This window comes from Eurosta solidaginis, chromosome X, assembly GCF_040869045.1.
Source record: "Eurosta solidaginis isolate ZX-2024a chromosome X, ASM4086904v1, whole genome shotgun sequence".
Classification (NCBI taxonomy): Eukaryota; Metazoa; Arthropoda; class Insecta; order Diptera; family Tephritidae; genus Eurosta; species Eurosta solidaginis.
Genome location: NC_090324.1, coordinates 193,610,586 through 193,618,237, shown reverse-complemented (window position 1 = coordinate 193,618,237; position 7,652 = coordinate 193,610,586). Strand labels below are relative to the sequence as shown.

The 7,652-nt window shown below is 38.5% G+C and overlaps 1 long non-coding RNA gene across 1 annotated transcript; it reads right to left on the bottom strand.

The window, feature by feature from the left end:
• Window positions 1–1,283: 1,283 nt before the first annotated feature.
• Window positions 1,284–2,655, bottom strand: LOC137234638 (uncharacterized). Its single transcript, XR_010947851.1, has 4 exons — window positions 2,383–2,655; window positions 1,934–2,322; window positions 1,731–1,859; window positions 1,284–1,667 (listed from the first exon to the last, which is right to left on the bottom strand). It is a non-coding gene; the product is annotated as an uncharacterized lncRNA (long non-coding RNA).
• Between the last annotated feature and the right edge of the window lie 4,997 nt (window positions 2,656–7,652).

Genomic DNA, 7,652 nt, shown 5'->3' with positions numbered 1-7,652 from the left:
ACATATTACTAGCAGACCCGGCAGACGTTTTTCTGCCCTAAATTTGGCCTATCTGCATACATTTTATTAAGCTTTTTCCGTCTAACTCTGCCCTACCCCTCTACACTTTTTCCTAATCTTTTTATTCACTCCTCCCCCCGTCTTTTTCGCTTTATCTCCATCTTCGACTCATTCTATCTCTTTCTCAGTCTCCTCTCTTTTCTCTTTTCTCAAGTTTTTCTCCTTCTTCTTCATCTCTTATTGCCAGTCCCAGAGGGTGGTATGTATTTTGTTCCAGTTCCATTCCGAGTCTCAGTCCCAGTCCCACTCCGAGTCTCAGTTTAGTCCTAGTCCTAATCCCAGTCCCAGTCCGCCTCTGGTATACTTCCCGGAAAAAAGGTATGTGGGTATTATTAATTCTTGTCTTTATTTCGGCTTCGCATGCATATTTATCAGTTCTGCCAGGTTGATGCGACTCCGAATATAACAATGAACTTTAGAGCTCTCAGCAACAGCTTTCATTTGATATCCATAATACACACACATTTTAGGGGTGCCCGGATCCACGTTTTGGCCTATATCTCGAAACCCTAGTCACCTAGGGGTATGAAAATTATCCTGTACTATAGCACTCATCACCAGCTTTCATTTGATATCCATATTGTATAAACACATTCTAGGGGTACCCGGGTCCACGTTTTGTTCTCAAGACCCTAGGCACGTAGCGAAAAAAAGTAGACGTTGGCCGATTCTCAGACCTACCCAATACGCTCACAAAATTTCATGAGAATCGGTTCAGCCGTTTCGGAGGAGTTAAGCCTCTAAAACCGTGACAGAAGAATTTTATATATTAGATAAATTTACTTTTGGATTATTTATATCCTTATTATTATATTATTAAAATTATGGTTATTTTCAGGACAATACATAGAAAAAAGGGGATGGCAAGAAACCAAAACCGGAGTATAACCGATACGGAAACACTCCAAACCGAACTTTTGCCATAGCAGGTAACGATACCAGATCCGGCCTAAAACCGAAATTGATACAAAAGCCTCCTGGTTGTTAGAGCAAAGACGAATTTAATTTGTTGTGAAACTTTCATATTTCGCAGTTTTTTCAAACATTTTACGAATTAATACATTAAAAATTATTTCTGTGAAATGACATTGTGATATTTTAAATTTATTGTGAAATCAAAAAGTATGTAAACATATTAATAACAAATATCAATCTAATTTTTACACGGAAATGAGTTTTAGTCTCAGAAAAACATTTTATGAGGAAGCTTCGAATTGATTACACAAACAAAAAATAATTGAAAGAAAAACATGCCCTACTACATAGTAAGCTTGCATTTTCATTAATCTTCATACTAGGTACAATTTCATGTTTTCCATCGCATCAGCAATTTTATGGCTTTACACCAGCATTATAATTCCTTTCGTCATGAGCGGTAGGCGTTTCAGTAGTGTTGTCCTCAATTTTCTTTTCCAAATTTGTCGTTTCACTGCTTGTATTAGTTGCATTTGGAACTTCTTCAGCCATCTTCACGTTAACCAAAGAACGTTTTTTATTATCTTTTTTCCACTATCTTCCCCAACGCGATTTCGCAGCCTTTTTAGGGGTTTTCTTTTACGTTCATGAACTATTTTTGTCTTACTGACGTCCGTTATAGTGGAATGCTCCTGTAAAACCAAAATGAATATTATCTTTTTTTATTATTTATGCAATTTTGTGATACAACTCACTTTAAAAGGTCTTTCTTCTTTTGTTTTGCCACCAATTTCACCAGCGCATTTAACAGCACCACATAAACAAACTTTTATCTCATTACCCAACAGATCATCCCAATGATAATTGAAGGTAAGCTCTGTGTCCTACAAAATAAATTTTAAACAAAAACTTTTAACACTCTTAATATATATTTGAAGCTAGAGATAAGCGCTCTTACCGCTGGTATATCTTTTATAGCAAAAAATCCAATGCGATTTAATCCATTTACGGACTACTTTTGTGTCTCACAATTTCGCACAAGTAATTTCTCAATAGGACTTATAAACTTTTTACTTGCTACAGCTAATGTAGTCGGTGAAGGCGATACTGCCTGGTTACGTGTAAGTCTCGTAGTCGTTGCATCAGTCAAAAGCTCACTATCGCTACCGCCTATATCTGGACTTGTAGTATGTATAAGCAATTCGCGGCGCCGTGTACTTTTTGTTTGAAGTCCCCCATCACTTTCGCTACCGTTATATGCAGCACCAGTTCCTGTTGGCGGTGTTGTAAATCCAACATATTTTGGGCTTAAATCCGAATACAATTCGGCCAGTAGGTCACGTTTTCCTTAAAAACCAAAACAAATATCAGAAACATAACTACAAATTGTTAAGGCAAATAGCTTACATGCAGCACCAAATCAGTACAGGTACATTACCACTACGTATACCACGCTCTTGTCCAGATCCACTCTGTATATAAAGTGCCCAAATACCCTTTGGACCATATAATTTATGACCAAATATTGACATTAAATCAATGTTAATTGTATTAATTGGAATTTTGCCAACTGCGTGTGCTGCGTCGGTGTGAAAGAATATATTTCGTGAGCGGCAAAGATTCATCTATGGGCAGAAAACCAACTTTTACCAGTTAATTTTCTGTTTTAGTTTTCGGTTTGTTGACAAAAATTACAATTGACATTTCTTCTTCCATCACTTTTGACAGCAAAAATTGAAAGACCGATTGACAGTTTATGTTCCAGCGGCAACAACAAAATACACGGGAGGGTTGCATTTGTGCTAATGCTTCTACCTGGTAATTGTACCATGGTTGCCACCTATTCGATATTTAAAAAAATTGCATGAGATATACCGATATGGGTATCAAACGAAAGTTATTTCACTCCGCATACAATAGGAACATTTTTTAGTAGGGTTGCCATTTAGGGTTGCCACCTATTCGAAATTTAAAAAAATTGCATGAGATATGCCGATATGGGCATCAAACGAGAGGTATTTCACTCCTCATTACAATAGGAGCATTTTTGAGTAGGGTTTCCATTTAGGGTTGCCAACTATTCGAAATTTAAAAAAATTGCATGAGATATGCCGATATGGGTATCAAACGAAAGGTATTTCACTCCGCATTACAATAGGGACATTTTTGAGTAGGGTTGCCATCTAGGGTTGCGACCTATTCGAAATTTAAAAAAATTGCTTGAGATATGCCGATATGGGTATCAAACGAAAGGTATTTAACTCCGCATTACAATAGGGACATTTTTGAGTAGGGTTGCCATATAGGGTTGCCACCTATTCGAAATTTAAAAAATTCCTTGAGATATGCCGATATGGGTATCACACGTAAGGTATTTCACTCCGCATTACAATAGGGACATTTTTGAGTAGGGTTGCCATTTAGGGTTGCCACCTATTCGATATTTAAAAAAATTGCATGAGATATGCCGATATGGGTATCAAACGAAAGGTATTTCACTCCGCATTACAATAGGGACATTTTTGAGTAGGGTTGCCATTTAGGGTTGCCACCTATTCGATATTTAAAAAAATTGCATGAGATATGCCGATATGGGTATCAAACGAAAGATATTTCACTCCGCATTACAATAGGGACATTTTTGAGTAGGGTTGCCATCTAGGGTTGCCACCTATGCGAAATTAAAAAAAATTGCTTGAGATATGCCGATATGGGTATCAAACGAAAGGTATTTCACTCCGCATTACAATAGGGACATTTTTGTGTAGGGTTGCAATTTAGGGTTGCCAGCTATTCGATATTTAAAAAAATTGCATGAGATATGCCGATATGGGTATCAAACGAAAGGTATTTCACTACGCATTACAATAGGGACATTTTTGAGTAGGGTTGCCTTTAGGGTTGCCACCTATTCGAAATTTAAAAAATTGCATGAGATATGCCGATATGGGTATCAAACGAAAGGTAGTTCACTCCGCATTACAGTAGGAATATTTTTGAGTAGGGTTGCCATTTAGGGTTTCCACCTATTCGAAATTACAAAAAAAATTGCATGAGATCTGCCGATATGGGTATCAAACGAAAGGTATTTCACTCCGCATTACAATAGGGACATTTTTGAGTAGGGTTGCCATTTATTGTTGCCACCTATTCGAAATTAAAAAAAATTGCATGAGATATGCCGATATGGGTATCAAACGAAAGGTATTTACTCCGCATTACAATAGGAACATTTTTAGTAGGGTTGCCATTTAGGGTTGCCACCTATTAGAAATTAAAAAAAATTGCATGAGATATGCCGATATGGGTATCATACGAAAGGTATTTCACTCCGCATTACAATAGGAGCATTTTCGAGTAGGGTTGCCATTTAGGGTTGCCAACTGTTCGAAATTTAAAAAAATTGCATGAGATATGCCGACATGGGTATCAAACGAAAGGTGTTAATGAGTTTTTTAAAAGGGCGTTGGCCTCACTCCGCATTACAATAGGGTCATTTTTTAGTAGGGTTGCCATTTTGGGTTGCCAACTATTCGAAATTTAAAAAAATTGCATGAGATATGCCGATATGGGTATCAAACGAAAGGTATTTCACTCCGCATTACAATAGGATCACTTTTGAGTAGGGTTGCCATTTAGGGTTGCCACCAATTCGAAATTAAAAAAAAATTGCATGAGATATACCGACATGGGTATCAAACGAAAGGTATTTCACTCCGCATTACAATAGGGACATTTTTGAGTAGGGTTGCCGTTTGGGGTTGGAGTAGTTGGAGGACGTAATGGATAAGTCAGCTTCAAATTCTGCAATTTTCGTTCATTCAGTCGGTAGTACCACTAAAAAAAGGAAGCGGGTGAGAAAACTGACTGAAAAATGGACAGCCGAGCAAACGTAGAGGCTATTGCAGGAAGTAGAGGTCAGGGAGGGGACCTTGAATTTTCTTTCGTCTCAATACAGGAACCGGAATTTGAGGGAGGCCCAATGGCAAGTTGTGGCGGATATTTTAAAGATGTCGCGATTTGAGGTATCTGCCAAGTGGAACAGCCTGCGCTGATCTTTCCGCGTGAGTTCCTTTTCTATTTATAAATATACTAGCATTTACCAGCGGCCCCGTCCGCAAGGAGAAAATGAAATGTATGAGCTATTCGCGTTAGCCTGCTTATCAAGGTATCTGTTTAAACATTTTTTTCTGTCTAATGCACTTTATTTTTGTAATTGAGTAAAAAAAAAGATCTATATGAGCTGATAACCTGATAGGATCCAACAAATGATCCCGAATTTATCCAGAAAAAGCCACGAATTGACCCCGACGATATCGCGGACGGATCCCGAAAACCATCCAGAAATGCCCCGGAAGGGTCTCCAAAAGTTCCCGGAATAGTCCCAAAAACGCGAAATGACAACGACACGATTCTAGACTTATCCAAAGAACCACACCGAAATGATTCCTGAAGGGTACCAAAATGATCCCGAAATAGTCCCGGAAAAGTTCCGAAATGACACTCAGGGACTCAGGGACGGATCTCAAAAAACATCCAGAAAATATCCCTAAAACCCTCCAGAAATGATGCCGAAAGGGTCCCCAAATGATCCCGTATTAGTCGCGAAAAAGTCCCGAAATGAACCAGACGGGATCCCGGACGGATACCCAAAACCATCTAGAAATGATGCCGGAAGGTACCCCAAATGATCCCGAAAAAGTCCTGAAATTACCCTGATGGGATCCCGGACGGATCCCTAAAACCCTCCAGAAATGATGCCGAAAGGGTTCCCAAATGATCCCGTATTAGTCTCTAAAAAGTCCCGAAATGACCCCGACGGGATCCCGGACGGATACCCAAAACCATTTAGAAATGATGCCGGGAGGTACCACAAATGATCCCGAAAAAGTCCCGAAATGACCCTCATGGGATCCGGGACGGATCCCTAAAACCCTCCAGAAATGATGCCGAAAGGGTCCCCAAATGATCCCGTATTAGTCGCGAAAAAGTCCCGAAATGACCCCGACGGGATCCCGGACGGATACCCAAAACCATCTAGAAATGATGCCGGAAGATACCCCAAATGATCCCGTATTACTCGAGAAAAGGTCCCAAAATGACCCCGTCGGGATCCCGGACGGATACCCAAAACCATCTAGAAATGATGCCGGAAGGTACCCCAAATGATCCCGAAAAAGTCCTGAAATGACCCTGATGGGATCCCGGACGGATCCCTAAAACCCTCCAGAAATGATGCCGAAAGGGTCCCCAAATGATCCCGAAAAAGTCCCGAAATTACCCCGATGGGATCCCGGACTAAACCCGAAAAGCAACCAGAAATAATGCCGGTAGGCACCCCAAATGATCGCGAAATAGTCCCGAAATGACCACATCGCTGTCAAAAATATTTACTTAACGTTTGACGACAGTGGTGAAAACTGGATGTCAATCGACTGACACCACAATTTGATGACAGTCTTTGGCACACACTGCTATATCGACTTCATGCCAGTTTTTAATATGTAATGAAAACACATTTGACACCAAATCGCCATGACGACAGTTATGCCAGTATTTGATGTTAGTGATTTTGACATAGTGAAAACAAAGCATAAGTATATCGTTGGAAATGTCTACGTGTTAAGGGCCAGGCAAAGTTGACATAGTCGTAACGCCATGGTCATAACCATATTTTTACTTATCCATATCAATTGGCATCAGTTATTGATGCCTTAACCTAAAAATCGTAAAATTTTCATAAAAATGAAGAAAACGAAAAAAATTACGAACATATTCCACAAACAATAAGTCTCTTAGTCAAAACATATACAATAATTAAAATATACCAAAAGTTAATAAAATCACCATCTTGAATATTTTTAGGTTATGGATATGGCGTTATGGTATGACACCATTGACCAGTTACATTGATTTCCATAAGGTTGGTTGAATCAGCTGTTTTATATGGATATGGATACGTCAACTTTGCCAGGGCTTTTATCCTTTATATTCCGTATATTCGGAACGTTCTTTTCCATTTATGTAAATGTGGGTTCGCTGTGTATATTTGGAATATTCGGTCCGCGTTCGATGTTTTAACTTAGAAACATAGTTTAATAATAATAGTTTGAATGCTTGTCACGTCTTTTCGTTGTAAATTTGTTTTTAATTGTTTTGAGAGTAAATTGTAATACTTCACCACGATTTCCTTCCTGTTTTACGTTTCACGAAAGTGAAAGTGATTGGTAAAAGATTCACTGTCAGTTGATAATAGGTAATTTTTTGTCCGGCAACCCTGTTTTTTTTTATTATCTAGATGATTTGTAGATACGGCAACAGCTGAATTTTGTTTACCCAACAAACATGGCAAAAAAATTCTCCAGCGAAATATATATCTAGTTCAGGAAGTGATATCCAACATCATTATTTAATTATTCTTAAACCAGATAGTTATCGAGTTTATATCCAACCTTTGAGAAATTTTGTAAAATAAAAAGTTTTCTATTTGATCTCCAACGTCATTAATATTTTCCAATTATTGTCCTAATTTCGACAGATTTTGAGAAATTTACTGTTCTCAAATGAATATCAGCATAATTCTCCAGTTGATATCCTACATTGCATATCGAGTTGAGGTGGAGTTGAAAAAAATCTCCAAGGTATTACCACCAAAACCAACAGTTGTTTATTGTGAG